Source organism: Carcharodon carcharias, chromosome 10 (genome assembly GCF_017639515.1).
Source record: "Carcharodon carcharias isolate sCarCar2 chromosome 10, sCarCar2.pri, whole genome shotgun sequence".
In the NCBI taxonomy this organism is placed as follows: domain Eukaryota; kingdom Metazoa; phylum Chordata; class Chondrichthyes; order Lamniformes; family Lamnidae; genus Carcharodon; species Carcharodon carcharias.
This window is the reverse complement of record NC_054476.1, coordinates 55,264,663-55,291,899: the sequence shown is the minus strand read 5'-3', so window position 1 is coordinate 55,291,899 and position 27,237 is coordinate 55,264,663.

The following is a 27,237-nucleotide window of genomic DNA, read 5'->3' as shown; positions in this document are numbered from 1 at the left end:
ACAGGCTAGTCAAGCAACAGCCTGACATAGTCATCCTGGTGGATTCATATATTACACTACAGATAATGTCCCAGACATCATCATCCCTGGTATGTGTTGTCCCACCAGCAGGACAGGCCCAGCAGAGGTGGTGGTACAGTGGTATTCACACAGGAGGGAGTTGCCCTGGGAGTCCTCAACATTGACTCTGGACACCATGAAGTCTCGTGGCATCAGGTCAAACATGGGCTGATTACCATGTACTGCCCTCCTGCAGCTGATGAATTAGTACTCCTCCATGTTGAAAACCATTTGGAGGAAGCACTCGAGGGTGACAAGGATGCAGAATGTAGTCTGGGGGGAGACCAAGAGTGGCTCGGTAGAACCACTACTGACTGAGCTGGCTGAGTCCTAAAAAACATAACTGCTAGACTGGGTCTGCAGCAGGAGGTGAGGGATCCAACAAGAAGAAAAACATACTTGTCATCATCCTCACCAGCCTGCCTGCCACGGATGCAGCCATCCATGACAGTATCACTAAGAGTGACTACTGCACAGGTGTTGTGGAGATGAAGTCGTGCCTTCACATTGAGGATACCCTCCTTCATGTGTGGCACTACCACCATGCTAAATGGGATACATTTTGAACAGATCTAGCAACTCAAGACTGGGCATCATTGAGGCACTGTGGGCCATCAGCAGCAGCAGAATTGTACTTGAACACAATCTGTAGCCTCATGGCCTGGCATATCCCCCACTCTACCATTACCATCAAGCCAGGGGATCAACACTGGTTCAATGAAGAGTACAGAAGGGTATGCCAAGAGCAATACCAGGCATACCAAAAAATGAGGCGTCAACCTGGTGAAGCTACAACACATTACTTGCTTGCCAACATGCCAAACAGCATAAGCAGTAAGTGATAGTCAGGGCTAAGCAATCCCACATCGAACAGATCAGATCTAAGATCTGCAATCTGCCACACCCAGTTGTGAATGGTGGTGGGCAATTAAACAACTCACTGGAGGAGGAGGCTCCACAAATATCCCCATCCTCAGTGATGGAGGAGTCCAGCATATCAGTGCAAAAGATAAGGCATTTGCTACAATCTTCAGTCAGAAGTGCCGAGTGGATGATCCATCTCAGCCTCCTCCTGAGGTCGCCAGCATCACAGATGCTAGCTTTCAGCCAATTAGATTCACTCCACGTAAAATCAAGAAACGGCTGAAGGCACTGGATACTGCAAATGCTATGGGCCCTGACAACATTCTGGTAATAATACTGAAGACTTGTTCTCCAGAATTTGCCATGCCCCTAGCCAAGCTGTTTCAGTGCAGCTACAACACTGGCATCTACCTGGCTATGTGGAAAATTGTGCAGCTATGTCCTCTACACAAAAAGCAGGACAAATCCAACCCGGCCATTTACCACCCCATCAGCCTACTCTCCATCATCGGTAAAGTAATGGAAGGGAGGTCATCAACAATGCTATCAAGCGGCACTTGCTCAGCAATAACCTGCTCACTGACATCTGGTTTGGGTCATTAGCTCCTGACCTCATTACAGCCTTGGTTCAAACCTGGGACAAAAGAGCTGAACTCCCGAACTGAGGTGAGAGTGGCTGCCCTTGACATCCAGGCAGCATTTGACCGAGTGTGGCATCAAGGAGCCCAAGCAAAACTGGAGTCAATGGGAATCAGGGGGAAAACTTGCCGTTGGCTGGTGTCATACCTAGCACAAAGGAAAATGGTCGTGGTTGTTGGAGGTCAGTCACCTCAGCTCCAGGACATCACTGCAGGAGTTCCTCAGTGTAGCGGCTTTGGCCCAACCATCTTCAGCTGCTTTATCAATGATCTTCCTCCCATCATAAGGTCAGAAGTGGGGATTTTTGCTGATGATTGCACAATGTTCAGCACCATTTGCGACTCCTCGGGTACTGAAGCATTCCATGTCCAAATGCAGCAACATTCAGGCTTGGGCTGACAAGTGGCAACTACCATTCCTGTCACACAAGTGCCAGACAAAGGCCATTTCCAGCAAGAGAGAATCCAACCATCACCCATTGATGTTCAATGGCATCACCATCACAGAATCCCCCACTATCAACATCCTGGGCGATACCATTAACCAGAAACTGAACTAAACTAGCCATATAAATTCTGTGGCTACAAGAGCAGGTCAGAGGCTAGGAATCATGTGATGACCAACTCACTTCCTGACTCCCCAAAGCCTCTCCACCATCTACAAGGCATAAGTCAAGCATGTAATGGAATACTCATCACTTTCCTGGATGAGTGCAGCTCCCACAACACTCAAGAAACTTGACACCATCCAAGACAAAGTAGACCGCTTGATTGGCACCACATCCACAAACATTTACTCCCTCCACCACCAGCACATAGTAGCAGCACAGTGTATACCATCTAGAAGGTGCATTGCAGGAATTCACCAAGGCTCCTTGGACAACATCTTACATACCCATGACCACTACCATCTGGAAGGACAAGGGCAACAGATAGATGGGAACATCACTACCTGGAAGATCTCCTCCAAGTCATTCAGCATCCTGACTTGGAAATATATATTGTAGTTCCTTCACTATTGCTGGGTCAAAATCCTTGAACTCCCTTCCTAACAGCTCTGTGGGTGTACCTACACCAGATGGACAGCAGCGATTCAAGAAGGCAGCTCATCACCACCTTTTCAAGGGCAACTAAGGGTGGGCAATAAATGCTGGCCTAGACAGTGAAGCCCACATCCTGTGGATGAATAAAGAAAAATAAAAAATTTCCAGCTCTTTATTTCACTTTCTAAGCATGAATTTCCATAGAATGCTTAATTCAAATGTATACTTCTTGGTTTGGACTCTGCATGCCTCTTTAATGATTTTTTTGATCTGATTTTTTTTAAAAATTCTGCCCTAAGATGCAATCATCACTGGCAAGGGCAGAATTTGACCCTGATGGCCTTGAGAAGGTGCTGGTGAACTATCTTCTGGAATCGTTGCACTCCATGTGGCGTAGGTTCACCCCCAGTGCTTTTGGGGAGGAAGTTCCTGGATTTTGACTAGCAACCATGAAGGAATGATGATGTAGTTCCAAGTCAAGATGATATGTGACATAGAGCAGAACCTGCAAATAATGGTGCTCTCATGCACCTTTTGCCCTTATTCCACTAGGTAATAGAGCTCATAGAGTTGGAAAATGCTATTCAAGAAGTCTTAGCATCTTGTAGATAATACACTTTGTTGCCACTTTATGGTAGTGGTGGAGGATGTGAACATTTAATGTGCTAGATGGGCTGCCAGTGAAGCAGGTCTCTTTTCCTGGAAAGTGTTCATCTTCTTGAGTGTTGTTGGAGCTGCACTCATCCAGGCAAGTGAGGAATATTTGCTCACACTCCTGACTTTTGATTTGTGCCTTGTAGATGGTGGGCTAGCTTTGTGGAGTTAGCCGGTGAGTCACTCACCACAGAATACCCAGCTTCTGACTTGGTGTTGTAGCCACAGTATTTATGTGGCTGGTTCAGTTAACTTTCTGGTCAATGGTAATCCTCGGGATGTTGATGGTGAGGGAGTCAGCAATGGTAATGCTGTTGAATATCAAGGGTTGGTGGTTAGATTCTCTTTGTTGTAGATGGTAATTTCCTAGCACATGTGGCACAAAAATTATTTGTCACTAATCAGCCCAAGCCTGCATGTTATCCAGGTCTTGCTGCCTGCAAGCACAAACTGCTTCATTAACTGACCGAAGGGAATTAAACATTGCGCAAACACGAGTGAGCATCCCCACTCCTGAAGGAGGGAAGGCCGTTGATGAAGCAGCTGGAGATGGTTAGGCCTAGATCACTGCCCTGAGGAATTCATACATTGGTGTCCTTGTGTGGTGATGCTTGTCCTCCAACAACTACAGCCATCTTCTTCTGTGCTCTATGACTCTAACCATTGGAGAGTTATGCCACTGATTTCTATTGACTTCAATTTTGCTCAGCCTCCTTGGTGCCACCTTCTGTCAAATGCTGCCTTAATGCCAAGGGCAGTGGCTCTCAACTCACCCCAGAATTCAGCTCTTTTGTCCATGTTTGGTGCAAGGCTAAAATGAGGCTATGGGTCAATTGCTGGCATTTGGGATTAGGTAGATAGGTCAGATGTTTCTCATGTGTCGGTGCAGACTCGATGGGCCAAAGAGCCTCTTCTGCACTGTGTGATTCTGTGAGACTTGGAGCTGAGATGCCTGATGGAACATGAGCAATAACCTGATGTGAAGGTTATTGCTGAGAAATGTTGCTTGATAACACTTTCCACTACTTTGCTGATGAGGTAGTAATTGTCTGGATTGGATTTGTCTTTCTTTTGGTGGCCAGGACATATATAAGCAATTTTCCACTTTGTCAGGACAATGCTAGTGTTGTAGCTGTACTGGGATGGCTTTGCTAGGGGGTTACTAATTCTGGAGATAACCTTCAGCACTATAGCCTGGGTGTTGTTGGGGCCCATAGGGTGGGAGCTTATACCCTTTAAAAATAATCGCGACTCTAGTGATGGTGGTGGGAGGAGTTAAAAGAGGCATCCAGAGCCCCCGGCCTGCCATCCACAAGCTGCCTGTGCTGCAATTCAGCCTCAGTGGGGGATCCCAACCACTGCCGGGTAGAACCTGGTGGCATCCCCAATCTATATGCAATTTGGCAAATTGAATATGCAGATTGGCTGCCAGGCAGATGGCCCTTCCCTCTTCCACCCTGCCTTCGGCAAGATGGTCCAGAGACGGGAACTCCCCTGCCCACTGACATGATGCTCCCTCCCTCCCAGTCGCACCTGCAAGTCTACCCTTGATGTATTCAGTGCATTCAGCCATTTCTTGATATGATGTGGAATGAACCAAATTGCCTGAATACTGGCATCTGTAATACTGGGCACCTCAGGAGGATATGGAGATGAATTATCCGCTTGGCACTTCTGGATGAAGAAGTTTGCAAATGCTTCAGCCTTGTGTTTTGCACTCACTTGTTGGGCTGCGCCATCAATGAGGATTGGAATGTTTGTGGAGCCTCCTCCTTCAATTGGTTGTTTAATTCACGACTGCATGTGACATGGCTGCAGAGTTCCGATCTGATCCATTGGGTGCAGGTCACTTATCTCTGTATATTGTATGCTGCTTCAACTTTTTACATGCACGTAGCCCTGTGTTGCAGCTATTTTATGTTAGCACCTCATTGTTAGGTATGGGCCATGAGGTTACAGATTGTGGTTGAATACAATTCTGCTGCTGCTGATGGCTCACAGAGCATCATGGGTGCCCAGTTTTGAATAGCTAATTTTAATCTGAACCTATCCCATTTAGCACGGTAGTAGTGCCACAACGCAGTGCCCTCTGTGTGAAGAGGGTTCTTTGTCTCTACAAGGACTGTGTGGTTGTTATTCCTTCAGGACTCAGCTAGCTCAGTCAGCGGTGGTGTTACCATGGACATTGTCCCTCTCCGAGAGTACATTCTTGTAAGCCTCAGTACTTCTCTTCCAAGTGGTGTTCAACATGGGGTAAGTACTGATTCATTAACTGAGGAAGCCAGTGGGTGGTAATCTGCAGGAGGTTTCCTTGGCCATTTTTGAACTGATGTCATGTAGTTTGATGGAGTCAATGTTGAGGACCCCCAAGGGCCACTCCACCCCAATGGTATACCACTGCGCTACCACATCTAGTGGATCTATCCTGCCGGTGGAATAGGACATACCCAGGAACAATGATGGAGAAACTTGGAACATTGGTTATAAGATTTGATCTGGTGAGTATCATTGTGTCAGGCTGTTGCTTGACTAGTCCGTGGGACAGCTCTCCCAACTTTGCCACAGGTCCCTAGATGCTAGTAAGGAGAACATTTTAGGCTCAATCATGCAGGATATTCTTTTGTTGGGCCCAGTGCTTATGTCGACGCCAGGTGGTCTGTTTAATTTTATTCTTATCATAATTTTTTGTAGTGATTGATACAACTGAATATTTTGCTAGGCCATTTCAGAGGGCAATTAAATATTCTTTTATTAATCCAGGGGAGGTGGGCTTTGCTAGCTAGGCCAGCATTTATTGCCCATCCCAAGTTGCCCTTGAGAAGGTGGTGGTGAGCTTCCTTCTCGAACTGCTGCAGTCCACGTGGCGCAGGTACACCCACAGTGCTGTTAGGAAGGGAGTTCCAGGATTTTGACCCAGCAACAGTGAAGGAACGGTGATATATTTCCAAGTCAGGATGGTGAGTGACTTGGAGGGGAATTTCCAGGTGGTGGCGTTCCCATCTATCTGCTGCCCTTGTCCTTCTAATGATAGCAGTTGTAGGTTTGGAAATTTGTAAGGAGCCTTTATTGCATGCATCTCGTAGATGGTACACAATGCTGCCACTGTGTGTCGGTGGTGGAGGGAGTAAATTTTCATGGATGTGGTGCCAATCAAGTGGTCTACTTTGTCCTGGATGGTGTCAAGCTTCTTGAGTGTTGTGGGAGCTGCACTCTTCCAGGCAAGAGAAGAATATTTCATCAGACTCCTGACTTGTGCCTTATAGGTGGTGGACAGGCTTTGGACAGTCAGCAGGTGAGTTACTTGTCACAGGATTCCTAGCCTCTGACCTGCTCGTGTAGCCACAGCATTTATATGGCTAACCCATTTCAGTTTCTGCTTAATGGTAATCCCCAGGATGTTAATGGTGGGGCTTCGGTGATGGTAATGTCATTGAACATTAAGGGGCGTTGGTAAGATCCTCTCTTGTTAGAGATGCTCATTCCCTGGAACCTGTGTGGTGGGAAAGTTACTTGCCACTTGTCAGCCCAAACCTGGATATTATCCAGGTCTTGCTGCATTTGGACATGGATTGCTTCAGTATCTGGGGAGTTGGGAAATGGTGCTGAACATTCCAACGTCTGACCTTATGATGGAAGGAAGGTCATTGATGAAGCAGCTGAAGGTGGTTGGGTCTAGGACACTACCCTGAGGTGCTCCTGCAGCAATGTCCTGGAGCTGAGATGACTGAACCTCCGACAGCCACAACCATTGTCCTTTGTGCTAGGTATGACTCCAACCAGTGGAGCATTTTCTTCCTGATTCCCATTGACTCCAGTTTTGCTAGGGGTCCTTGATGCCACACTCAGTCAAATGTCCAGGGCAGTCACTTCCACCTCAGCTCAGGAGTTCAGCTATTTTGTCCATGTTTGAACCAGGGCTGTAATGAGGTCAGGAGCTGAGTGGCCCTAGCAGAGCCCAAACTGGATGTCAGTGAGCAGGTTATTGCTAAGCAAGTGCCACTTGATAGCACTGTTAATGACCCCTTCCATTACTTTACTGATGATAGAGAGTAGACTGATGGGTCAGTAATTGGTCTGGTTGGATTTGTCCTGCTTTTTGTGTACAGGATACACCTGTGCAATTTTCCACACAGCCGGGTAGATGTCACTGTTGTAGCTGTACTGAAACAGCTTGGCTAGGGGCGTGGCAAGTTCTGGAGCATGTCTATTGCCGGAACATTGTCAGGGCCCATAGCCATTGCACTTTCCAGTTCCTTCAGCCAATTCTTGATATCATGCGGAGTGAATTGAATTGGCTGAAGGCTGGCATCTGTGATGTTGGGGATCTCCAGAGAAGGCCAAGATGGATCATCCACTTGGCACTTCTGGCAGAAAATTATAGTAAATGCTTCAGCCTTATCTTTTGCACTGATGTGTAGGGCTCCCCCATCATTGAGGATGGGGATATTTGTGGAGCCTCATTCTCTATTGATTTGTTTAATTGTCCAACACCATTCACAACTGGATGTGGCAGGACTGCAGAGCTTAGATATGATTCGTTGGTTGTGGGATCGCTTAGCTCTGTCTATCACTTTCTGCTTATGCTGTTTGGCATGCAAGTAGTCCTGTGTTATAGCTTCACCAGGTTGACACCTCATTTTTATGTCTGCCTGGTGCTGCTCCTGGCATGTCCTCCAGCACTCTTCTTTGAACTATGGTTGATCCCCAGGCTTGATGGTAATTGTGGAGTGGGGGATAGGCCAGGCCATGATATTACAGGTTTTGTTCAAGTACAATTCTACTGCTGCTGATGGCCCACAGTGCTTCATGAATGCCCAGTCTTGAGTTGCTGGACCTGTTTGAAATCTATCCCATTTAGCATGGTGGCAGTGCCACACAACAGGATGGAAAGTGTCCTCAATGTAATGACAGAACTTCGTCTCCACAATGATTGTGTGGTAGTCACTCCTACTGACACTGTTGTGGACAGATGCACCTACGGCAGGCAGGTTGGTGATGATGAGGTCAAGAATGTACTAGCCTGTTGTTGGTTCCCTCAGCACTTGCTGCAGGCCCAATCTGTAGGACTCAGCCAGCCGAGTCAGTAGTGGTGCTACCGAGCCACTCTTGGTGATGGACATTGAAGTGCCCCACCCAGAGACATTCTGCACCCTTGCCACCCTCAGTGCTTCCTCCAAGTTTTGTCCAACATGGAAGAGCGTTGATTCATCAGCTGAGGAAGGGCGGTACATGGTAATCAGCAGGAGGTTTCCTTGCCCATGTTTGACCTGATTCCAAGAGATTTCATGGGGTCTGGAGTCAATGTTGAGGACTCGCAGGGCATCTCCCTCCCAGCTGTATAACACTGTGTCGCCACCTCTGCTGGGTCTGTCGTGCTGGTGGGACAGGACATACCCAGGGATGGTGATGGTGATGGTGGAGTCTGGGACATTGTCTGAAATGTATGATTCTGTGAGGATGACTATGTTGGGCTGCTGTTTGACTAGTCTGTGAGACAGCTCTCCAATTTTGGCACTAGCCCCAAGATGTTAGTAAGGACTTCACAGGGCTGACAGGGCTGAGTTTGCTGGATGGTCTGTCTGGTTTCATTCCTTTTTTATGACTTTGTAGCAGATTGATACAACTGAGTGGCTTGCTAGACCATTTCAGAGGGCATTTAAGAGTCAACCACATTGCTGTGGGTCTGGAATCACATGTAGGCCAGACCAGGTAAGGATGGCAGATTTCTTTTCCTAAAGGGCATTAGTGAGTCAGCTTCATTCCTACAGCAATCGTCAATGGTTTCATCATTTAATTCCAGATTTTTATTGAATTCATATCCCACCATCTGCCATCTCTGGATTACTAGTCCAGCAACATTACCACTACACCATTGCCTCCCCTCACATTCCTGTGAGTCTGGGTCCCAGGTAGGCCAGACCGTGTAAGACCAGGTAAGGATGGCAGATTTCCTTCCCGAAAGACATCAGTGAATTAGATAGATTTTTACAGCACTCAGTAGTTTTGTGGCCTCACGGCTGTTGCTAGCTATTTAATTGCAGGCTGCCGTGGTGGAATTTGAATTCATGGGCAGAATTTAATCTAACTGATAGGAGTTGACTGAGAGGCAGGGAAGGGGACATTAATTCAGGAGGAAAGGCAAGAGTAGAGTTCCTGTCACCTTCCTGAAACCTTGTGACTTGGTCCGGGTTGGGGAAGGTCGAGGATGGCCTTTCAAAGGCCAATTGAGGCCCTTAGCTGGTCAATTAATGGTCACTTAAGGGCCTCATCCCATCACTGTTGATATTCTACCAGTAGCGGGAGGCCATATGCCCTGTTGGTTTACTGCCCTATAAAGATTGGTGGCCCCCTTGCATTCTCAGAGGGTGCAGCCATTCTGATTGGGCACGCTGTGGCTAAGACCTCCCCCAAGGAAAAACCCCTCCACTCCTGCCTTCAGCAACAAGCCCCCACTGCCCCTTCACAGGGGCCTGCCTGATTGGCCTTGGCAAGCCTGCATTACATGTCTTCTCCCTGGTTGCTGATCCTGATCGGCCGCAGTACCAGGTGGTGGTGCTGCAGGACTGAAGATCTGCTGGCTGTCTGACTGGTGCGTAGCTCTTGACGTAGGACCTTCACCCTTAAATGGATGGAAGTCATGAAGCCAGGTAGTTAATTACCTGATGGGTATAGAATTACGTCAGAGCTCCCAGAACCCCCTGTGGCAGGGTTGCTCTCAGCTTTTCAGCCCACACTCAGGGCCACTTAGAATGCACATCGATGATCACTAAAAACATGGTACCTGAAAATGGACCTACATGGTCTACCTGTAGTCTAACCCAGGATCAGTCAGGCCACTCCCACAGATGCAGTGGAGCTGAAAGGGACAACTTCTGCTGTTGCTGACACTGGAGACAGTGTTTAACCATTTTTTCTATATCACTGTCTATACTTGGCCACCAGGTATAACTTTGTGCGAGAATCTTCATTTTTGAAATACCAGGATGCTCTGTTAATAGTGGTTCTTTTCCTTGCAAAGGGATGACGACTCTTGCTCCCCAAAACAAGATTCCAATTTGACAAATGATTTTAGATTACCGGGCAGAGAATGGTTTTAATTCTTCTGAGATTTGTGCATTTGACCAGCCTTACAATACCTGTTCTCAGACTCTTGATAAAGTCGGATCTCAGTTTTCCAATTCTTCATCTGTTTCACACAGACCGGTGAGCAGTTCAGCAAATTCAACACAAGTACAATTTCTTAAGTACTGGAGCATGTGTAATACTATCTGGCAAAAGAAGACGTCTGGGGGCATCTGCATTTGCTACCTGCACAGCCAGGCGGTGCATAAAAGTGCATTCATATGCCAACAAAATTAAAGCCCATCTTTGAATTCTAGCAGAGGTTATCGTTGGGATTGCCTTATCTTCACTAAACCAGCCTAGCAGTGGTTTGTGATCTGACATTATGATGAAGTGACGACCGTGCAATTATTAATGGAACTTCTTTACTCCAAATACGATAGATAAGCCCTCTTTTTCAATTTGAGAGTATTCTTTCCTGGCTTCAGAGAGGGTTCTGGAGACATATCTTATTGGTCTTTCAGATCCATCCTCCATCTTGTGTGACAATACCACTCCCCCTCCAAACGTAGATGCATCACAAGAGAGTATTAATTCCTAAGATGAGTCATAGTGTACTAGCAGACATGACGAATGTAAAAACTTCTTGACTTTAATGAAGGCTTCCTCTCGCTGTGCCTTCTAGGACCATCTGTGGGTCTTCTTCAATAATAAGCGTAAAGGGACTAACACTGTAGATAGACTGGGCAAGAGGCGACCATAATAATTTATCATGCCAAAAAAGATTTGAGCTCAGTGACACTAGTGGGAGAGGGCACTTCCTTGATTGCTCTGACTTTCTCCTCTGATGGATGCAACCATTGGGCACCAATCAATGACCCAAATACGTGACTTCAGTTGCTTGGAAAGTGCGCTTCTCATTTTTTCAAACATACACCAGCCTCCAAAAATCTCTTCAGAACCTCTCCTATGTTGGCAAAATGTTCTGCTTCTGTTGATCGTTTGATTAGAACATCATCCAGGCACACTATAACTCAGGAAGTCCTTGTAGTAGGCTTTCCATGGCCTTTTGGAAAATTGCATAGGCAGATGACATACCAAAGGTAAAGGCAAAATACTGCAGATGCTGGAAATCTGAAACAAAACCAATAAGTGCTGGAAAAACTCAGCAGGTCTGACAGCATCTGTGGAGAGAAAGACAGTGTTAACGTTTCGAGTCTGTATGACTGTTCTTCAGAACTAAAGAGAAGTAAAAATGGTGAAATATATACTGTTTTAAGGGGGGTGGGACAGGTGAAGCTAGATAGAAGGCCAGTGATAGATGGAGGCAAAGGAGAGATTGCAAAAGATGTCATAAACAAAAGGTCGAAGGGGTGTTGATGGCAGTGATACTGGCTAAAGGAGGTGTTAATGGTGAAATTAACAGTAGAAAGTAGGATGAGCAAATGACAGATGGTCCTAGTGGGGGTGGGCTGGGGGGAGGGGACGATGTGGGAAAAAGAGCGAAATAGGTTAAAGGGGGGATAGAGCAATGAATAAAAATGGAAATAAATTTTTTAAATAATAATAAAAATAGGTAGGAAAAAATAGATATATATGTATAAAAATTAAAAAATAAATATTTGAAAAAAGGGCATCAAAAAGGGATGAGGATGGAGGAGAGAGTTCATGGTTTGAATTTGTTGAACTCAATGTTAAGTCTGGAAGGCTGTAAAGTTTCTAATCAGAAGATGAGGTGCTGTTCCTCTAGTTTGCGTTGAGCTTCACTGGAACATTGCCGCAGGCCAAGGACGGAATGTGGACATGAGAGCGGGGTGGTGTGTTGAAATGGAAAGCGACAGGAAGGCCTGGGACATGTTTGCGGAAAGACCAAAAGTGTTCCGCAAAGCGGTCACCCAGTCTGCGTTTGGTCTCTCCAATGTAGAGGAGACCGCATTGGGAGCATCTAATGCAATAGACCAAATTGAGGGAAATGCAAGTGAAGCGTTGCTTCACTTGAAAGGAATGTTTGGGCCCTTGGACAGTGAGGAAGGAGGAAGTAAAGGGGCAGGTGTTGCACCTTCTGCGATTGTTTGGGAAGATGCTATGGGAGGGGGTTGAGGTGTTGGGGGTGACGGAGGAGTGGACCATGGTGTCGCGGAGGGAAAGGTCCCTACGTTATGCCGACGGAGGAGTGAAGGGAAGACGTGTTTTGTTGTTTTACCTGCTGAGTTTTTCCAGCACTTTTTGTTTTTGTGACAAACCAAAGGGTAGGTGTATATATTGATACAGGTTCTTGTGTGTGTTAATGGCAACATACCCTCTTGATGTGTTGTCCAGCTCTAGCTGTTGGTGTGCATGGCTGATGTCCAGTTTAGTGTAGGATCATCCTCCTGCAGGTTTAGCATACGGATCTTCAGTCCTTGGGATTGAGTGTTTGTCTAATTTAGCAGCCTTGTTCACCATTAGTTTGTAAACTCCACAGATGCAAATGGTTTCATTACACGGTGTATGGATGCTGCCCATTCTGAAAATTGGACTGGCTGGATTATTCCTAACTTCTCCAAACAGCACAGTTCCGCATCCACCTTCTCCATTAGGGCATAAGGCACAGGTCTTGCCTTAAAAAACTGGGGTGTTGCTTCAGAATCCATACGTATTTTAGTTTGTAGACATTTTACTTTCCCCAACTCACCTTGGAATACTCAGTTGTACTTTTAACAGTCCTCCTGTTTGGACTTGAAAAATTTCTGACCAGTTGAGTTTAATTTCTTTAAACCAATCTCAGCCCGGAAGGCTAGGTCCTTCACCTGTTACAACAATCCCTGGTAGCTAGGCTGTCTGTTGCCTGTAGGATACAGGTACAGAGGTAATGCCTTTCACCTGTATTGCCTCTCCAGTATATGTTTTTAGCTGAGCTGTGGTTTGCTCCAAACTCAATGGCTGGGCACCTTCTCTGAGTTATTTAAAGATGCGTTCTCCCACCACTGTGGTTGATGCTCCTGTGTTAACCTCCATGACAAGAGGCTTCCTATTTACTTGAACGTTAATAGTGATTGGTTCAGTTTTCCTGGCCTTGAGATAGGGAATAGATATCAGTATCAGCAGCTTCTAGTTCATCTATATTGTACACTACATTCAACTTGACCTGCTGTCAGAATGGCTGTCTTGATCTAGCCCTGCATTGTTTTACAACATGCCCTTTTTTGTGACAGTAGTGGCATTCTGCCAATTAAACCTGTAGGCTTCTGGTACATGATTACCCTCACATCGGTAACACTTTCATTTATAAATTACCGGTGAGCTGCTTTGAGTATTTCACTTTGGTTTGCAAGTGGTAGGGATCATGTCTTGCTTCACGGTTGCCTCCCTGATCTTCACATCATGCCTGGTGTTCCCGCCCTAACTGCAGAACGGTGCCATGTTGCAAAGCCTGCAAGTCCCTCTCAGCATTCTCCATTATTAGCGCTATCTCCATGGCGTGCTTCAGGTCTATATTAACTTCTGCAAGTAAATAGTGCTGAATGACATTATCGTGTATGCCGCAAACCAACCAATTTCGCAACATGTCGTTTTGCGTATCACCGAAGTCACAGTGCTCCGTTAACTGTTTTAACTTTGCGATGTACATTGCAATTGCCTCACCAGGGGCCAATACTCTAGAGTTGAACTTGAACCTTTGCACGACACCGACAGTTTAGGCTGAAAATGGGCCTTCACAATATCTATTAGCTCGTTGAAGGATCCGTCAGACTACGGATTAGGTTATATGTTTTGCTCCCAAACACCCTTAGGAGAGTTGCCTTCTGTTTCTTCGCCACTGTTACTTCATTTGCCACAAAGTAGAAACCTAGGTGCCCTATGTATTGACTCCAGTCCTTGATGGATGAGCCGTACGGGTCAATTCTGCTGAAGAGCATCATTACTGGTGAGTATACTTTTCTTTCTCCCTTTGGAAATTGAAATACTCACATTCAAGAGGCGAGGTGCAGCATTGGAGTTACTTAATCTCATTGCCAATTGCAATAAACTTGGGGAGTTTTCTTGTAAGAAACAGTAAACTTTATTTACAGAGCTCCTGATGAAGCTACATGCTTGTTCTGAGACCAAGGCTAGAAAATCTCCACCCCTAAGATTACCCGCTCTTAGGGCTGATTCATCTGTATAGTCGCATGATCCCCAAAACAGGATGAAAGGTTTTACTTACAATTACCACAGACTGCATTCTATTCACCTTTCAAAAGCATAATTAGGAACTAGTAACATGCTGGTAAATGAGGAGAGTGCTGCTGTAAAGATGAAGGTATCTGCTTGACAGCTATTACCTTGGTGCCCAAGAAAATGCCTAAAATATAAACTACACTTTAGAAATGGAGGCCACTTTAAGAGCTGATTTTAAACAGTTTGCTCTCCTAGCTGTGCCTAATATGGTTGAAAGAGAATGGATTACTCATCCTCATTTTTGAATTGTTTACATCTTTCCATCTTATTTTTGCCATGACACAGTCTTAAAGGATTTTACCAATTTTCATGGCATGTTATATACTTACACAGAATATGTGACTAAAGATGATGTGACATCATCCAAACTTCATGGTGCTTTTAGTTATTGTCTTGCTGTGATCCAAGTTCTCATTCTTTGTTTTAGTGAGGTCCTCCTACCCATGACTCCGACTTGCTCTTGTGTATGATTGCACAAGATACCAGCCACAATACATCAGATGCGTCAATAAAATTTGGCTGGAAAAAACAGAAGAGGAAATTCCATCACATGCAAGGATGTTGAAATTAAAGAGCCAGCACAATATGAAGTTTTGAAACTTGACTGCACTTTGAGATGGAGCAGTATAATGTGGACCTGTCCTCAAAGTCTTTAGAATTCAGCTGGAGGATAGCATAGTGCTTAAAGTACTGGCCTAGTTACCAAGAAGTTATAAGTCCTACCATAGCAAGTGTGTAATTGAATTCAATCAATCAGGTGATTTAAGTTGATCATGAAAGCTGCTGCATTGTCATGAAAACCAACTGGTTTACTAATGTCCTTCAGTGAAGTGAACCTCCACCCTTATCTGGAGGGTCTACATGAGAGTATAACTGTATGATTTGAATCATTCTTCATGCCCTCTGGTGGCATAGGCCTCAATTATACAAACAATCACAATATTAGAAATCTATTGCTTTCTCGGGGCAACGACAGACAGGCATTAAATGTGGCTTTGCTGGGCACCCCTGAAGTCTGCCTAGGAACAAGGGAACAAGTATGGGTATGAATGAACGCTGGACTGATAAGCTTCCTTTTGATCATCCAGGTGGCGTGGGCAGCTTTATGGGCAGGAATCCATTGTTAGTAACCCAGAAGAAGCCCAATAAAACAACTTCAGCAGCTGATAAGAAGGCTTGTAGCTGTCTCCTCCTATCTACCTACAAATCACTCTAGAGAAAATGACAGTCTACTGAACATGACCTTCATCACCAAATGTAAAGGATGAACCACATTCTGCAACAAATATAGAAGCAGAAAATACTTTTTTCTATATAAAAGCAAAAAATAAAAAGGCTTTCTTGACAATAGCTTATCCCTTAATACAGATAGCACAACAGTGGCAGTTCTGGAGTCAGTAGTGTCAGGTTTTTCTGGGAGTCATTGGCCCTATTCTAAAAGAAAAGGTTGATGTTCATTTTAAAGTAATTTATATTGCTGGGTTCTCTGTAGGCATACTCAGGCGTAGACACCTGTAAAGTCATTGAGGAAGTTTGTGTGCAGTGTTGTTCAGGAGGGAATTGGAAGCAAAGGATGTCACTCATTTACCTCTGCGTTATTTTGGGCACTCCTCGGACTCAGAGCAGAATATATATATATATATATATATATATATATATAACTAGCCCCTCCCTGATCCGAAGCTGTAGATGTTAATTGGAAGTTATAATTAGTTGGCACTGATGCAGCTGGGCTTCAAACTGTAGACATCAAATATTAAAAATAAAATTGATCTTAATCATAGTGTTTTACACTCAATAAAATGACTTTTCACAAGGAAAATACTTGATTAGAATTTGATCTCACCAGATTAGATTTTAATTTGGTGTGCTATCTGTCAGATGTGTGCTTTGGTTAGATGTTTACAGGGCTGACAATGTGGGTTATTTAATGGTGAACCTGAAACAGGCATGCGGTTAAACTGGTGGTGCTTCTCACCTGTGCTCCTTTAAACAACTAAAATAAAAGGTTTTGACAAATAGACAATGCAAATAACTCTCAGTTTTTGACATTGTCACCAAATTAGTTACTTTGATTCACTAATTACTCTTATGTCTTCTAATGCCCAAATTGGAGTGTATCACTAATACACGAAGCTTGAGTGGTGAAGTTGAAATGATAATGCTTACAGTTTACATACACAGTATAATGAGAATTTTAAAAATCTGTGTGGTGCTTAGATTGTGGTGCATAACAATATGTCCAACAGCAGCAGTGGAGAAGTACATAAGAACATAACGTCCAGAACTTTGATGTGGGTGTGCGGGGGTGGGCCGGACACGCCGATGTGTAAAGTGATGCGTGGTGACATTGGGCATGCGTCCTGACATCACTGCGCGCCATTGCGATATTTCAGTGGGTGGGTGCACTATGAGCTCCGATGCACGCCTGCCATTAATTAATGGGCCACTTAAGGCCCTTGAGGCATTAATAGACCAAGCTTTTTCGGAGCCTGTGTGACCTTCAGAGCATCACACGGGCGCAATGGGCAGGCGGGTAGGCCACATTTTTAAAAACCTCATCCACGGGCGGGATAAATGGGGTGAGTGGGGTCACGAGTGCGAGTTGCTAGACGTTTACTTTTTAAACTTACTGCTACTTGCTTGTGTTCAACTTCAAGTCTCTTCATAGCTGCTTGTACAGGCATACAGTCTTCAGGTCAGGACTCTGGAGTAAATGTCATACATGGGGCCTTGCAGGTTTCAGGTAGCCTTCTCTTACCCTGGGAATTGTGGTCTCCACTGGAGGCACCTCCTCTGAGGAGGAAGAGAGGGCAAAGGGGGAGGAGGCCAGGAGTCCATATGCAGCCTCCAGGGGAGCCACCTTTGGGAAGACAGGCGCAGGCACAAGGGGCGTAGGGCCAACAGGAAGTGCAAGGTGGAGGGGGCTGCAGAAGGTGCCATTATCCTGCTGCCAGGGTTTACAGGCGGCGAAGCAGCTACCTCAATATGTCTGAGGAGCAGTGCCGAAGGAGGCTCCATTTCTCAAGGGAGACAGTGACCTCCATCTGTCAGGTGATAGGCCCTGGGATCAGCTCCAAATCTATGGGTGGACACCCCATGCCAGTGGCATTGAAGGTGACGGCTGCCCTCACCTTCTATGTCTCCAGCTCTTTCCAGGAGTGGGTGGGTGATCTTTGTGGAGTCTCCTAGTCAGCTGCCCACAGTTGTGTCAAGCTGGTGACAGATGCTCTGTTCAGACATACATTGACTTTCATTCACTACCACTGGGAGGAGACCAGCCAGGTGGAGCAAGCCAGAGGCTTCGTAGCGATTGCTGGCTTCCCCCATGTCCAGGGTGCTATAGACTGCACACATGTGGCCATCAAGGCACCAGCAGGTGAGCCCGGTGCCTTCGTTAATTGTTGATTTACTGATTTGCACTGGCCTGCCTAAAGATTCTAATTTAAGTAATTCATTCTCTTATAATGAATTCTCCCTTACCACAAATTCTCATTTACTTTCTTCCCCCTAACACTCGTATGAACAGGACAATTTTGTTTCACTTCAGAGCTGCTTTAACAGAAATAACTGGCTTCAGTTCAGGGCCTAACACTTGGGGCCTTCCAGGTAACAGACAGCCTTCCCTTACCCTGGGAATGGGCATTGCGGTCTCTGCTGGAGGCACCTCCTCTGAGGAGCAAGAGAGGGCCAGAAGGGGGAGGAGGCCAGGTGTCCTCATTCAGCCTCCAGGGAAGCCACCTGTGGAAGGACAGACGCAGGCACAAGGGGTGCACAGCCAACAGGAAGTGCACGGCAGAAGGGGCTGCACAAGATGCCACTATCCTGCTGCCAGGGTTTACAGGCGGCGAAGCAGCTACCTCAATATGTCTGAGGTGCAGTGCCGAAGGAGGCTCCATCTCTCAAGGGAGACAGTGACCTCCATCTGTCAGATGATTGTCCCTGAGATCAGCTGCAACTGTGTGGGTGGACACCACATGCCAGTGGCGCTGAAGGTCACAGTGGCCTTCAACTTCTATGCCTCAGGGTCTTTCCAGGGCTCAGTGGGGGATCTTTGTGGAGTCTCCCAATCAGCTGTCCACAGTTGTGTTAAGCTGGTGACAGACGCTCTGTTCAGGTGTGCAGTGACTTTCATTCACTACCGCATGGAGGAGACCAGCCAGACAGAGTGAGCCTGGGGCTTTGTGGCGATTGCTGGCTTCCTCCATGTCCAGGGTGCAATAGACTGCACACATGTGACCATCAAGGCACCAGTCCGGTGCCTTCGTCAACAGGAAGTGCTTCCACTCCATGAAGGTGCAGATAGTGTGTGATCACAGGATGCAGATTCTACAAGTCTGTGCAAGGTACCCAGGCAGCTCCCATGACGCCTACATCCTCAGAACACTCCCAAATACCGAGGCTCTTCAGTGCTCCAGCCTGGCTGGATGGATGGCTGCTGGGTAACAAGGACTATCCCCTCAAAAGATGGCTCATGACGCCTCTCCACCATCCAAGAACAGAAGCTGAGCAGTGGTACAATAGGGGCCACACCTCCACAAGGGCGGTGGTAGAGAGAACCATTGGTCTTCTCAAGATGCACTTCGGATACCTGGACTTTTCAGGGGCGCACTGCAATACCCCCCAGATTGTGTGTTGCTGTTAATGGTTACATGCTGCACTCTCCACAATCTGGTGCTGGAAAGGGGAACGCAGTGGAGGAAGAAGATGTAGTCGCAGACGCTCTGGCTGCACACGTTGAGTCCAGTAGTGAGTCTGAGGATGAGCACGCTCAGGAGAGCACTGAGGGGATAGACACTGACCTGGGCAACCTCCAGGGAGGCAGGGACACCCAGGAGGCTTTGATGCAATGCTCCTTCAGCTAGCCCACCACAGATGGACCTCCAACACACATCAGGGCTGCAGGCTCCATACTCGATACCTGAGACCAACATTTGCCTAGTTAGGAACATTAACTATGTGACTTGTCAATAAATCTCAGTGACAAACAAGTCCCTCATAACATCATGGGTTCCCATACACCTGCAAAAGCAATGAAGTACCCTGATCTTTGTTCAGAACTAAAGCATTTAATGTATTCATAAAACAAAACAGAAATGAAAGTTCATTCAGAGGTGTTGAGCTGCACACCGACTAATAAGCAACTAATGCCGGAGCAACAGAAAACCACCAGTAAAAAGCCCGTGTTGTGCCTAATGTGCCTTACGCATACGTTTTCAGGTGCTACATCTAGGTGCTCCCCCTTGCTGGTGTTGGCATTGGAGACAGCCTGCTCACTCTGCTGTCCTGTTGACCTTGATGACCTTGGCGGGCATCCTCTGGCCCATGGAGCCTGTGCTGGCCCTGCCTGGGAGGGAGCAGCCAGTGGCACGGCTGGAATCTCCCCAGTCCCTGCAGCGTCATTGAACGCCATGGTCACTGGCAGAGGGGCAGAGGGGCTGTTGGCCGCATCTGGAGTGCCCTGAGAGGAGCCCGCAGCAACACCAGGCAGCTCGTGTGCGAATGTGGGGTCGTTTTGGACTTCCCTGCTCACCAGCTGGGATACTGGGTGCCCAATCCATTTCCCACACTGACACTGACCAGCTGAGGTCAATGCCTCTGTGAGGGCTTGCAGGTCTGAGCACATCCCCAGGAAGTCCTGATTGTTCTCCTGGATGAGCCTCTCCCTGAGAGTCACCACTCTCTCTTTGGAGGAAGCATTGCGCTCAGCCATGAGGGTCAATGCATTGCTGATGCTCCTCTTGGACTCCTCCATCACGGAGACCAAGGCACGCATTGCCTCATGTATCTCCGCCAGATCCTCCCGCACACCCTGTTGGACATCCAGCATCTGATGCCTCAGGGACGACTCCAGAGGCACATCATCAGGCACCGACTGAGCATGTTCCTGGTCCTCCGACTGCTGGCGTCATGGGTACTCTCTGTCGCCACCTGCACCTCAAGCGAGTGTGAAGCGCCCTTGCCACTGTGCCCCGGGACACTAGCTGACGATCTTATCCCCACCGAGGTGCTGTTATCTTTGCTGGTGCCTGCCTGGCTGAGATGGTGTGACACTTGTGCTTGTATCTCTTCAGGGCCCTCAGGTGTCAGTGGCGTGCCCCCTGGTTCCTCAGTCCAGGCGTGCTCCGTGAGGCTGAGAGGGAGAACAAGGACATTTGATTAGTTGAAGTCGTGATGCTGTTAATGTGCATGCCTGACCTCCGGATTAGAATGTGCTCCTCCTTCTGTTATCAATGGGAAACCCATGTTGGAAGCTGAATTCAATAAACAGTCAACAATGGAATGGTTCCAAGGACAGACACTGCAACCTCAGTGCATGGCACTCTTACCTCACCGCTGCCGGTAGACCTGGGCATATGGTGCCTCTCCAGCTTGAGAGCCTCCTGCTCGTACTTTGTGAGAATTAGTAATTGAGCCTGCCCTCCGCCACTCCGCATCCATTCAGTGTTATTGTGTGTGGTCTTTTAAAGGAGAGAGGAGCATTGATTAGTCTGCCCTGTACCTGGAGTGCCATTACAGCCTAGCCAACCCCACCCGTGTGAAACATTGCAGGGCTCATGTAAATCATGACCCTGGAGCCGCCATATACTCACTCCAAGCAGCCAAGGCTGACCCCTTTGCCCAGATGCTGCCTCCACCACATTTGCCACTCACACTGTATCACCTTCCAAAACAATGAAGCACTACCACCTAGAAGGCGAAGGGCAGGAGGTAGATGGCTGCCCCGCCAGGAAGTTCCCCTGCCAGTCAGTCAGCATCCTGACTTTGAAACATTTCGGCGTTCCACCACTGCGCCTAGGTCCAGATCCTTGAGGTCACCCCCAAAACAGTGCTGTGGGTGTACCCGCACCACATGCAGCGGGTACAGAAAGCAGCTCAGCACCACCCTCTTACGGTCAACTAGGCATGGGCAATAAATGCTGGCCCACCCAGCGAAGGCCACATGGCATGAATGATTCAATGCAGTAACTATATTCAGGGTTGGGATGGGGGGGGGGGGGGGGGGGGGGGGGGGGGGGCAGGGGGTCCAACCTAACTGCTGCGCCAAGTGACCCACGGTACTCACCCTTACTGATCGCAAAAGATCGTTGAACCGCTTGTGGCACTGAGCCCAGGTGCGTCACACCACATCGTGTGCACTGACCCTCTCTGCCACCTCCCCCCAGGCACATTTTGTCATGTGGGGGGGGGCCCTCCTCCTCCCATCCCTTGGCACGATGACCTCATGCTGTGCTGACACCTCCTTGAGGAGGGCAGTGAGGCATTCATCTGAAAATTTAGGGGCACAATGCCTGCCGACATGTCCTCCTGCCTGGCATGATCTCTGAGGTTGGTCTTGGGCACCCTTCTGTGTGCCATCATTGCCAGCCTTTGGAAGGCTATCTGCATGGTTTTTAAACTGACCGCCGGGTCGCCGTTGGACCCAGCAGTCATTGGAGTCCCGCCGCCACTTGCCCTCTCCCACTATTCTCAGGAGCTGCAATTCACGCTGGGCTGACCTAAATTGACCCACCCACATAAAATGGGGGCGCTGAGCCAATTGTGGGTGGCGATCTGTTCTGCACCCGCCCACACCCACTCCCGCACAGCCCACCCGACATGCCAAAAATTCTCCCCAATGATTCAGTTTCATTACTCTGAAATGGTACTTGTGAAATTTCAAAACAAAAGACCAAAATTATTTGACACAGGAAATAGATCAATTTCAAGTATAACATCACTATGAAGTGTTGATTAGAAGTCAAGATGGTTGTAAAATTAATGACTAGAAAAACACCATTCGGAGAAAAGTTAGTTGATATCAGCAGGAAGCTTTTAAATTGGGACAGCAGTTCTTTCAATAACCCATGGATAGGTTCTGTCCATCTAACTGGTATCATAGTGTGAACAATTCATTGCCTTTGACATTGAATCATAGTGAACCAATTGGCATTTCCAAATAGCACCATCAACAAATAGTTCCAGTTTTGTGATTTCATAGCAATGGATATATGTTGGGCATGATTATTGGATTAGCTGATTGCACAAAGCAAGAAATAAACTTGCTGCCATTTTCTCACCTTATATTGCAAATTATCTCTGTGTTTCTGGTCATCTTAAGGTACTGCGAAGGGGCAGTTACTGCAGGGTTCTTTGTATGGTTATGGTGGCAGAGTAATTTCAGACCTCAGGTTGTGGTCATGCATGCCCTTTTGCAAGTCATCCCAAGCCCAGACAAGGGTCCCATACTCAAGGTTACAAGCCATGGAAGAGGCGGAAGTAGCGAATTTTCAATGGTGATGGCGGAAGAGCTAGAACCTCGAGGGACAATGGCTGCTTTAAAGTGGGAGATCCTTTGGGACGAGGACTGCAAGCTCTTTAAGATCACAAATGTTATATAATAAATTGTGAGAGATTATTTCCATTTTTTGACTGGACAGTTCTGGGAGGGCATACACCTAATATAATCAGCTAATGTGCTTAGAAGAATTTTATTTGTATAAAAGAGAGTTCTATAGATAAGCCTAAGAAGGTATTATGAAATTTGTATTTTCATGTTTTCTCAGCACCTCCTTTAAGGGCACACTTAAAACCCATCGGCCAGGATTTTACAGCCCCTCCAGCCTGGTTTGATATAACGGTCCCGCCAAACTGAATGGAGGTTTAATTGGTTCACTGCATCCACCACGTTGTGCTGGGGCCACAAACTCCTGGCCATCATTTCTTTAAACCAAATTTTAGGTCAGCCTCCTCCTAATTTCTCCTTCATTTTGGCAGCCATCTTTCTCCTATGATACTTCTGTGAGGCACCTTGGGACACTAAAGATGCAACATAAATTTAACTTGTTTATAATAAATTAAAAGTTGAAACAAACATCATGACAAAGACATGATAATGGGAACTCAAATTTTGCAGAAAATGTCCAGAGACCTAAGATTTTTAATGAAATGTTGATAAATTCATTAGACGTATGTAAATAACATGATGAGCTATGCAGCTGAAGCTTGGCTGCTTTTTCATTATTCTGTGAATTCTTTAAGATCCATAGTTTTCTCACTTTTCTGGCGTCTGTATAGAACACATACTGTGAAGCTCATGATTGTTTTCTATTCTGCATGTTTTTTCCTGGCACGCTATATCCGATGCAGTAGACGCTGTGTAGTTGGTCTATGTTGAAGGATTTATGATTGTGATTGCAGCATGATTAAGTGACAACCAGTATTTGATTACAGGAGAAATAATACGGTCAGTGAAGATTTATTCTTTTAGTTTTTTTCTGTGCAGGCATTGGCAGAATACTTATCCGCCTTAAGACAAGCTTATTCTCAGTAGCCTGCAGTCCATCCATGGCTAGTGTTACAATTTATAGGTCTACAGTATATATTCTCTTGGGGTCCATGTCACCACTCACTCCCTTAACTGGACCACACATCCGCTATGATATTAGAACATTTCTGCTTAATAACTTGTTAAATAATTGCATGGCCCAGGAATTGTAAAAATAAGACCCTCATGGTAGGTACTTGATTCTGTGATCTTTAAGGCGTCACCATGTGTGTTCTGAAAAATATTCTGGTTGGATGATGGTGATATATACCAACAAGCTAGGTTGTTTTATGTAAAATATATTAATGAATAGAACAGTTTCCAGTATCCACTGTATCTATTTCTTATCTCTCCCTATACTGTGAAAACTAATTAAATATGAAACTGTACCCCTCTGTTACAGTTTGAAATCACTTCACACGTTTGATGACCCTGCTCTAATTGCCTCTTATAAGCATAAATATGCATTTAAGGGGAAACTAGACAAGCATATGAGGGGGAAGGGAATAAATAGAGGTTAACATGGTAGATTTAGATGAGAAAGGATGGGAGGACGCTGGAGCAGAGTATAAACTCTGACATGGATTATTTGGGCCGAATGGTTTCTTTTTGTGCCAGATATCCTAAGTAAGCTATGTAATCCATATGCATTCATTTGCCAATCTAGACTTCAATAATGTTTCACACTGGCTGGAGAGCAAGTGAGAGAAAGAAAGAGAAAACTCTTTGTAAATTAAGGGCCAAATTTTCACCTCTTGTGGCAGGAAAGCAGAATCCTGAAAATCCCTGACTCTGCAAACCTGACTCAGGGCAAAGTGCCCTGAATGTTCTAATTTTTGTTTGGGCATGGTGGGGGGCGGCGGGGTTAATGGGAGACGGGCCTGCCACCCCCGGAAAGAACTGAGAGGCAGCCACAGGGTTGTTGTGTGTGGATGCGGGCTGTGTGAAATCGGCCTTGGTGCTCCGGGACTTGTCAGGAAATGAATAAAACAAAAACACGTCCTTCTATCCCTTATCCCTCATACCTCCTCAACCCCACAACACACTCCCCATGCTCCATCCATGCCAACCCATGCCATCTCATACCCTCCCTAAACCCGCATGGCCCCTCATGTATTCCATGCCAATCTATGCTGCTCCAGCCATCCACATGGCCCTCCATACCCCCATGCCAAAATATGCCCCTCTAGCAACCCCCATGGCCCTTTATAGCCCTTATGTCAACTTACTGCCAACCTATGCCAATCCACGCCTCCCACCACTACCCTTTGCTCTGACACATTCAATGCCAACACCCCCAGTATCCATGATGGGCAGACCTCATGAACCATGAGGTGATAAAATGAAGTTCTAAGTGTCTATTTCAGACTTTATTTATATAAAAAAACACCCTCAATCAGAAAAAAATCAATACATTTATGTTTATTCAACTACTTATTCCCTTATAAAAGCAAATGTTACATTCATGTATGTAATCCCTTATGAAAACACATTTTTATATACATATAGAGCCCCACATCATAGATTTCATAACCACTTGGTTTGGTTCAGTCAAAATGTGAACTAATAGGCAGCCTATCATGATAATAATAGGTTGTGGAATCAGTCACGCAGCACTAATCCTATAATGATAACCCTGAGACTTATGTCAACATACACAGTGAAATTGCAAGAACTACAAACTTTTAAAAATTTAAAATGCATGAGATTTAAATGCCTTGAAAGCTTGACTGTTTCACGGAGCTTACCCATTTTTTATGCAGATTCATGTCCACCCTTACCAATCCTGCTCAATCAAGGCATATAAAAGGGAATTAGACCATTATTTGAAAAGGAACAATGTGCAGGGTTGTGGGGAGAAAGTGGGAAAATGGCATGAAGTAAATTGCTCATTCGGAGAGCTGGTGCAGATACAATGGGCCAAATGGCCCCCTCCTGCATTATAAAAATTCTGTGATGCTATTATCCCAAAGGACACCTTGCCTCTCCCATAGGGTTTCCTGGTCTTATCCAAAAGAGTCCAAATAAATCCGACAGCTCTAGACCTTTTCCTCAAAGGCCTATAGTTCATGAGTTGTGATTGGGACTTCTCACTAATGAAAATTGGATCTGTTTGAAGACAGCTGCAATTTTCAATGTGCAGCTGCCTCCATGAGCCAAGGATGTGCAAAATGCAACCCGCCTCTGTTTTTGCAACCCACCTCCCCCCACCACCACCACCCCATCGGCAAAAATGGTGCTTGCTGGGTTCAAGGGCAGTACTTCTGGAATTGGGGCTCCAGTGCCATTTTGGTTAAGACAGAGACCTCTTCCAGTCCTGTGAAAATTAAGGCCCAAATCTAACATCATCCAAATGCCATAACATGAATGAAACCAAAATCCCCTCATGGCCAAATAGGTAAGTCTCAAAATGTTATAGTTTGGCACGTCCAGCAATGGGTATCAGTCTGTGATCACTAACCCTTGGACTTGGGTGCTTTTCTTTGGTGAGCCAATTAAGATGGTTTCTACAGGTGGCTGTCTGTCACAAACCATGTTTATGTGGAGGCAGTAAGATGGTCTGAGAAAAACTAAACCATTGTATCTTAATATTGTTTGATATGCTCCTTAAATGAAATGTACAATATTACTTCTTGCCATACAAAGTGAATACCAATGTTTTATCATCAGTGAAAACCATGCAGGAAGCTTGAAGGGAGTAGAAATCTATAACGTTTGTTCATTGTCCTCCCTAACTTATGTTATAGAAATGTGTTTCTCCTATGCCACTTAAGTTTTATGCGTTACAGATACTATCAACAGCAGGAACGCTGCATTTGCAGTCAATTGCACCTGTTCAAAGTAAAAGTACCTTTTAATTCACCATCTCAGATCATTCCCAGCAGTGGCAGACTTATAACCATCAATATGTCGTCCTAGTGCTTCACAGCTCAAAATTCGAAAGGATAAAAATCAGTAATTATACTGGATATTATTCATAGTTGAACTGGATATACTGTATGTAAGCTTCACGCATGCATGCTTATAGGTCACAGAAGTTCTAGTGAGAATATTGTAGAACAGTGAATTACTGTAGTCCCAAACATGATTTTAAAACATTGATCTGTAGAGGCCTTAAACCTTTAAGGTGTATAAGCAAAGATTAGAAACACATTCAAAGAGACCCATTAAGTGTGTTAAATACTCTTACTGGATTCTAGAATAGTCTGTCACTGTCGAGAAAGCCGGTGTAAATCTGATTAGGGAACATTTGTTTCTGAGTAACACCAGCCCTTTTGTCTTCAAAGAGTCAGCACAATATAATCACCAATGTTAATTAGTTGAGTGAATTATTATTGTGTGATAATGTGAGATCCAATGTCTGATAGAAACAGCCTTTCACTGCTGAAATGTCAAGTTCTTCAATGAG